General features: G+C 37.1%; 1 protein-coding gene across 1 annotated transcript in view; it reads right to left on the bottom strand.

Moving 5' to 3' along the window:
- Positions 1-6,792, bottom strand: part of LOC135209647 (uncharacterized) — a 112,318-nt gene extending 105,526 nt beyond the window's left edge. The window contains exon 1 of the mRNA XM_064242372.1: positions 6,077-6,792. The gene's annotated coding sequence lies outside the window, so the exon portion shown is untranslated. The remainder of the gene's footprint in view (positions 1-6,076) is intronic.
- Between the last annotated feature and the right edge of the window lie 1,643 nt (positions 6,793-8,435).

Below are 8,435 nucleotides of genomic sequence, written 5' to 3'. Positions count from 1 at the left end.
GGAGAGTTTCCAGCCCTGTGACTGGCTTATCAACAGCCAATCAGGAGCGTCGTAAGGGACTGGCCTAGACATTAGATGCGCGGTTGATGTGAATCTACTATAGTTCTTACTTTCTATATTTTGGCGTTTTTATGGGCACCTTTTATTAGACGTGTATATATATATTATATATATATATATATATATATATATATATATATATATATATATATATATATATATATATACTTAGTATCTATACAATCATTACAATGTTTACATAAGTACGGAAGACCGTTACTTTTAGGCGTTGTTAAACTATATTAATAAACAACAGAGCAAAATCACTTTCTCGAGAACGGCTTTTTCACCTTCGTTCAGGTCCTGTATTCCTCCCTGTCGCCACGTCTAGTGGGTCGTTGCCGAAGCGATTAAAATCCCCGAGTCGTCGATTTCACAAGTCGTTAAAAAAAAAAGGTCGTTCTGGCGACGCGGACTGAAATCACTCTCAATTAGCGATACGACGTCGAATATGAGGCGATAAATGAGTCCAGTGCGGACAAGAAGGAATTATATGAAATCAAGACAAATAAATACCACATTCTCAGAGGGGTCAAACTTCGAAGAACTCTTATAAAATAAAGCAAGACTTTATGAGTAATTCCACAAAAAAGCAAAACAAACGAGAATTTGCAAGTAATTCCACAATAAATACATATCGATTTCGAGTGCGGACAAGAAGGAAATATATAAAATCAACAGAAGAAAAATAATGCATTCTCAGAGAGATCAAACTTTGGAGAATTCTAAATTAAAATTTAAAAGTAATTCCACAAAATAAAAGAACTTGCAAGTAATTCCACAATAAAAACAGATTTCGAGTTCCTTTAAAAGGAAATCTATCAAAAATATAAATTTTTAAAAATTATCCTCACAGATTACATAAAGGAATTCTTACAAAATAAAACAAGTTTAAAAGTAATTCCGCAAAAAAATATCTTGCAAGTAATTCCACAATAAAAACAAATAGATTTCGAGTTCTTCTAAAAGGAAATCTATCGAAAAATATAAATTTTTACAAATTATCTCCGCAGATTACATAAAAGGAATTCTCATAAAATAAAACAAGACTTTAAAAGTAATTCCACAAGAAAAAAAAAGAACTTGCAAGTAATTCCACAATAAATACAGATAGATTTCGAGTTCCTTTAAAAGATAATTTTTAAAAAATTATCTTCACATATTACATAAAAGGAATTCTTATAAGACAAAACATGACTTTAAAAGTAATTTTAAAAAACTTGCAAGTAATTCCACAATAAATACAGATCATTTCGAGTGCCAACAAGAAAGAAATATATAAAATCAATAGAAAAAATATTTACTTTCGGAGAGGTCAAAATTTGAAGAATTGTTATAAAATCAAACAAGACTTTAAAAGTAATTCCACAATAAATACAGATCGATTTCGAGTGCCAACAAGAAGGAAATATATAAAATCAAGAGGAAAAAATATTAATTCTCAAAGAAGTCAAACTTCGAAGAATTTCACCACCACATATCACACATAAAAGACATGAGACCACCTCCAACCTCCTCTCTCTCTCTCTCTTGCCCCGTCTCAAGGGTTTCCTCTTATTACTATTCTCCTCCCTAATTATAAGGCCTCCTTCTTCCCATAATTACCTCACTCTTCTACTTTTTCCGTCTTCTTTCCTTCTACCATCGTCATTATGACGTCTTAAGCGTTCGTCTTATCTATTCTGGATATTTTTAAATTATCTTTTTCATTATGTCTGAATATTTTCTCTTCTTCTAATTCCAACGTTTATCACCATCTCAACTTTCTCCTTTCTTTCTCGTTATGTCAACTCCCCCTTTTATTCGCCTTTCCATCTTCTTCTCTTTCTAATATTATCTCCTATTAATTCATATGATTATCACCATCGCAATTTTCTGCTTTATTTCTCGTTATGCCAACTCCCGCTTTTATTCGCCTTTCTATCTTCTTTTCTTTCTAATCTTTTATTTAATATATCAAAATATCTTCGTTTTCCTAATTCTTACATTTATCGTCTTATTCAATGTTTCCTGTCTCCTTCTTTTTAATCAGCTTTCCTTCGTCTCCTCTCTTTATCTTTTATCTTATATAGAAATATTTTCGTTTTCCTAATTCCTACGTTTATCGTCTTATCAATTTCCTTCTCTCCTTCTTCTTATTCACCTTTCCCTCGTCTCCTCTCTCTATCTTTTATTTCATATCGAAATATTTTCGTTTTCCTAATTCCTATTTTTTTTTCTTTTTTACTTTATATATAAATGATTTAACAAATGGTTAATGTTAGAAGTTGCATAATAAAGGAATAAATAGCATCATTGGCAAAATATGTTAAAAATTAAAAAACATTAAAAAATATACTTTAATATGATTGTTTAGCCATTGTTCAGGGACGCATATAGAAATATTTATCTTAAAAGTAAGTTAAAACTGAAAAATATTAAAAAAATACACTTAGTGAATGTTTAGCCACTGTTCAGACATGCTTAAAGAAATGCTTTTATCTTAAAAGTTGCATAATAAAGCGATAAACGGAACGATTGGTGGCGAAATAGCTTCAAAAATGAATATTATATACGTATATATATGTATATATATATACGTGTGTATATATATATATGTATATATATATATGTATTATATATATTATATATATATATATATATATATATATATATAATAAGGTTAAATTATATGCTAAGTGGAATCACAGAATGGAATTTTGGTTGTAAAACCTTTAATGAGAGAGAGAGAGAGAGAGAGAGAGAGAGAGAGAGAGAGAGAGAGAGAACCAAGATGGTATTTTGACCGTGTTCCAGGTTATGAATAAAAAGGATGCGTACTCATCCTCAATAGCATAGCACATTCTTGATACCTAAAGTAAACACAGACTGTACTATAATTCGTTTAAATAATTCTCGGATCTTTCCTTTAGATAGTGAACCGCCTCTCCACCCCACCCCCGCGGGGATATAACTGTACGTATCCACCTTTGCGGTGTGTTTAGTACTAGCCCGTTTGGGGATTGTTGTAAAAACATAAACAAAAGACTGTAACACGACGATAATGACCCCCAAGAAATATTACTACTAGAAAAACGAGCCCCCCCCCCCCCAGAAAAAAAAAACCCTGGGGGCCCGGGGACACTATTAGGCACGATCCTAATTCTCCCCTAAAACTGAAAGGAATATGGTAAAAGCTACGTAGTTCTTTCGAAGCTGGACTGGTCAACCACAGCGCCATCAAGAAACGTCAGTGTCGCCAATGTTTTTTGGGGACTGGAAGGAAACCCCAAATTTTCTTAAAAACTTTCAAGAAAAGGATCCGAAACTTCTTTCCAGACTTCAACATACGAAAGCAAAGGAGAGAGAGAGAGAGAGAGAGAGAGAGAGAGAGAGAAGTTAAAAAAAATCAGGCAGCACATAAAAGGTTGTTGCTGGTACTAAGTTACATTCCTCACTCTTTGCCTCTACCTTTCATAGCTACAACGTACCGGAGAGAGAGAGAGAGAGAGAGAGAGAGAGAGAGAAGAGATTAGGCCATGAATCCCAATCCTTGTTAGTACTTACATCGTATCTAAATACCACAAAAATATTCTTTCATCGTTTCACCGCAGCAACGTACCAGAGAGAGAGAGAGAGAGAGAGAGAGAGGAGAGAGAAACGTCGGATGGTTAAGGGGGTCTCTTCCATTGATTTTCATTAGTTGTGGCGGGCTACACTGCGGTTCTGTTTTGTGATGAATTCAGAGAGAGACCCGGTGCTTGGCCTCAAGTATATATAGCGGACTTCCGAGATCTAAGCCTTGGAGAAAATCCTTTTTAAAATAAGAGAGAGAGAGAGAGAGAGAGAGAGAGAGAGAGAGAGAGAGATAAGCCTAAACATGCTTAAGAGGGAGAGACGGACATAATGGTCGCCGTATACCTAGTACTACTTCTACTTAGGTGTTTCTTCTACCATGATTCTAGGGTCGACGCACATACGAATTAATAGCGTAATTACTTCCGGGTATCCCACAATTACTTCAGTACGGCGGCGCAGAGCTTTCTCTCTTTCTTTCTCTCTCTCTCTCTCTCTCTCTCTCTCTTCGCAACACGTACCTGACGAACAGAATAAAGAAGTAAAAGAGTTGAGAGAAAACTTACAATTTGTAAACCTTAACCAGAAACGGTTACCAACGGAGTTCCCCCTACCCCCTCTCCCAAGCCCCTTCCCCCCACCCCCTGCTGAAAAAACAAGTCCAGGAATCCAATAACACGGGTTAGACGGACAACCACCCACACCCCAGAGACAAGACACACACCCCCCCACCCCGTCCCAGACACACACACCTAAAGCCCCCATAGCCAGTATACCAACTACGACCTTATTGGTAGACTAAGCCTAAGTTCGACAGAGAGAGAGAGAGAGAGAGAGAGAGAGAGAGAGAGAGAGAGAGAGGACCCTCTTCTCTGCTACCCAAACCTTGTCACTGTATTGGAATTTTCACGGGGAAGCCTATACTTTATTATCATCACTATAGGACTAGAGAAAAAAATGTATATTTTACCCGTATGTGTAAACTTACATGGTACTACAAAAATGTCTATAGTACGGAAACGCTTAAGTACATAAATAAATACGAATACTCATACATTCATTGCAAGCAAAACAAGTCGTAAATCTTTTTGAGAACATGATTATTGTTATAGTCATATTTTTTGTTTTTATATTTTCAATCTAGAAGGAAACGACTGCAAAACCTTATTTCAAATAAACATGCAACGCTAAGCGATAACGGCATCATAAGCAGGAAAAAAAACATCAAAAAAGTGCTATCACAAAAAAACCGGGAAAAAACTATCAACAAAGTACTATCACAAAAAAAAATGCTATATAAAGTAACGAAATAAAGAGGTCGATATTCCGAATCCATCTGATACAAAGTAAAATTTAAAAGTTCGAACCAGGGGCTAGAGTGACCACCCTCATGAATACATCAATCGATTCCATTACCAAAAACAAATTAATTCCACTGTCAGTGCAGTAGCATTTTTGTATAACATCACAGGTCTAGTTATTGGACGCCAAAACTAAGGTATCCATGCTAATATACTTAAATTCACCACCACATGCACACAAATATGTAATTGATAGAAATATTGAAACAGTTAAGTGGATTTATTTGTAGGGAAATAATTTAAAATTGTTGAACAGCGTCACCACCCAGCTAATCTATCATGCGACAGCCATAGGCATAGTATTGCTAAAGACAGCTGCAACTAAGTCTGGAAGAAACTAAATCACTATTGAAATGGGGAGAGCTAACTCATAATTAGATCACTTTACATGTTTGGTTAATATCGAACACTGAATTGCTGTGACCATTCGTCAATTGACCGGAAACAAAAGAATAATAAGCCTACCATAACCCGCTCGAAATGTATTCAAATAATATCAATACAAAGTTGAAACCGCACTAACTTATCGGCCTATGTAACTCAATAATAAGTAGACCTGAGCTCCTAACAAAGTTTAATGTCCTACTATTCTTCTTCAACATCACCTACTTATATTCATAATTCACCTCATTCTCTAAGTAGCCTTCGACAACCTACTATATCGACGATCAAACTTCGCCAAACCTGATTCAATTATGTTGGCTCATCACCGGGAACATGGAGAGAAGTTAGCGTTAATTTGAGTCGTAAAAAGTTGACGAAACTTTAACATAATAACTGAAAAAATTATATATATACACATATATATGTATATATTATATATATAATTAAAAATAAATGAAATAACGCATGCAATTCTCCTAAATACTATTTATGCACCAACAGCGTAGTCTATAATACTTATAACAATATGTGGCGTTCCTACCTTCCGTTTGGCTAAGTCTCCCTCATCAAGACGAATTAAGCTACAGCTTTGCTTTCAACCGAACAAAATGTATTACTACAAATACTTAAAAGTGTGTTTTAAAACTATTAAAACCGGCAAGAACTTGAGTGTCTTTTAAAACTATTAAAACCGACCATTTTATGATAATATTTACCTTTACTAAGAAGAAATGGCAGCAACCGATGGGGAAAGATAGCCAACGTCGCACTTGTGTGAGAGCAGCTGTAACGACGTTGGAAACACAAACTTGGGAGGAATAAAATTCTTGGCATATATACAGTAGGAGGGATGTCTTACGACGGACTGGCCCCAGACTACGCAAAACTTCAATTTTAAAACCTCTACTTTTTTTCAATAAAAACTGCCCCGAAACTAAGCTCAAACTTCCCTGCGACTTTTCAGAATCTTGATTGCGTTTAAACACCTTAACGACGAAAGGGCATGGCTCGATACGACAGCGCTGCGTTAATATTTAAATTAATAATAATAATATGGAAAGTTCGGTCATAACCACGATGCCTTTTCATTCATCATAAGAAAGGTTAGACCCCAGCAGCACGACTCACAGCGAAATCCCGCCTGGGGGAGGAGAAGGAGGAGGAAGAACCTTTCCTCTGCTTTGTAGTATATACTTTTCCCGTCGAAGTATGTATATATACGTATAGTTCGGTCACTCCGGCGGGCGCGCTCCTCCTAAGTCAACAAGCTCACGGGTGCATGCTGCGCGTGTCCCCATCGAATGACAACACCTGCACGTGGTAGCGTACTGGAGGAGGAGGCGGCGGGCTTTTGCATCGGTAGCAACAAAGGACCAGCACTACCACTACGGCACATTTGGCTCTGCCCTAGAGAGACAGAGACTCTCTCTCTCTATACTCTAGCTCTGCCTACACCATGCGTTAGCGAGACGGCCCGTGATGCCAGATGTTCATTTGTCGAATATATCTGGTCTCCCGTCGCAAAGCGATCGTTATCATTATGAATACATGAATAAACTCATTATAAAACATTATAATCATCATGAAATCCCACCTACAATCATCATTCAAACCACTCACTCACGTAACTGATAAATATTAGCGTGTGGAAAAAACGCGCACTTGGTAACTCGTCCAGATCGACACTCGCTCCGGACGGAGGCCAAATTCGCCTCTAGAGCCGCGGGGCAGAGCACCTCTATTCCCGTGCGAGGAGGAAATAGACGAAGGTCACGTAACTGCAAAAGAGGGTTTATATGCGGAAAAATAGAGTATACATCAAACGGGAGGAACACCACACCATCGCACGTGTCACCTATCGCTCTACTAGACAAGCCTCTGAACTCTGAAGGAATGATGTTAGAATGGTGTTAATCGTATCGGTTAAATATTAAAAGAGATAAGAGAGAGAAACGGCATTAAACGCAATGCTTGGTTAACAAGTGGTGATTTTGGTTCATTCAATTAACCGTTACGTGTGGGATGACAAGGGCTCATGCCAGCGCTGTATGTTGGGGGTTATTTAATGAAAAAGAACGGGAGAGAGAGAGAAAGAGAGAGGAACAACGCAGGAGATTATCATTCCAACCCAAAGTCGTTATTACTCGTATTATGGGAGGCCGTAAGTTATAACTAGGCCTAGGAATCGATGAAAAAATATACAAAATAATGGTAAAAATGGCAGGATGTTATAATTCCAATCCAAAATCATTATTACTCGTATTATGGGAGCCCGTAGGTAATAACTAGGCCTATGAATCGATGAAAATATACAAAATGATAGGGAATAAAGAGTGGCGAGTCTAGGCCACTAGACCAAGCTGATAAACTAGTGCAAGTAAAATCGATATCGAGATAACTCGAGAGAGAGAGAGAGACTGTTCCTCTGCGGTCAACAGTGAAAGATCATGATTGATGGACAAGCACAGACCCAAATAATTCAGATGCCCTAAATTTAAACGGGAGTTTGAAATCAACGGGATTGGTGGTTATGGCTTGTGAATAGACTAGACGGTATAAAGGGACGGTGTATGAGGAAGGTAGTGCTAGCAGTGCGCCTCATGCTGTGCATTGTAGGCATTACTTGAGGTTGTTCTGTACAGCGGCAACCCGTTTCATATCTTTTTTTTTTTTACTTTACCTCCGATCATATTCTCTTTCATCTTACTTCTATAATCTATCCTATTTTAACATGCCACTGATATACGTATATCGTTTCCCTGGCGATATTTATTACCTAACGTCTAACATGGCTTACACTTTTTTGTATATATTTCATTTTGCACGTCATACTACAGCAGTATACTGACCTACTACACTTCCTCATTACTATTCTTCGTTGCTCTTGAATTTATAAACCGAGTGTTCTTAAAAGTCACACGAGTAAGCGTTTCATTTATCGACCTTTATCGCGTTTGTAACGTACGTTAGCGAGGTTAGGAATCCACAATCCACAGAGAGATAGCGTTTGAACGCTATGTTGTGGAAGCCAACATATAGGTCCGTGTTTGTTTTTGTTTGTGTGGGGTTTTTCCG

The sequence above is a fragment of the Macrobrachium nipponense genome, chromosome 38, assembly GCF_015104395.2.
Source record: "Macrobrachium nipponense isolate FS-2020 chromosome 38, ASM1510439v2, whole genome shotgun sequence".
NCBI lineage: Eukaryota > Metazoa > Arthropoda > Malacostraca > Decapoda > Palaemonidae > Macrobrachium > Macrobrachium nipponense.
This window is presented reverse-complemented; position numbering and strand designations above follow the sequence as displayed.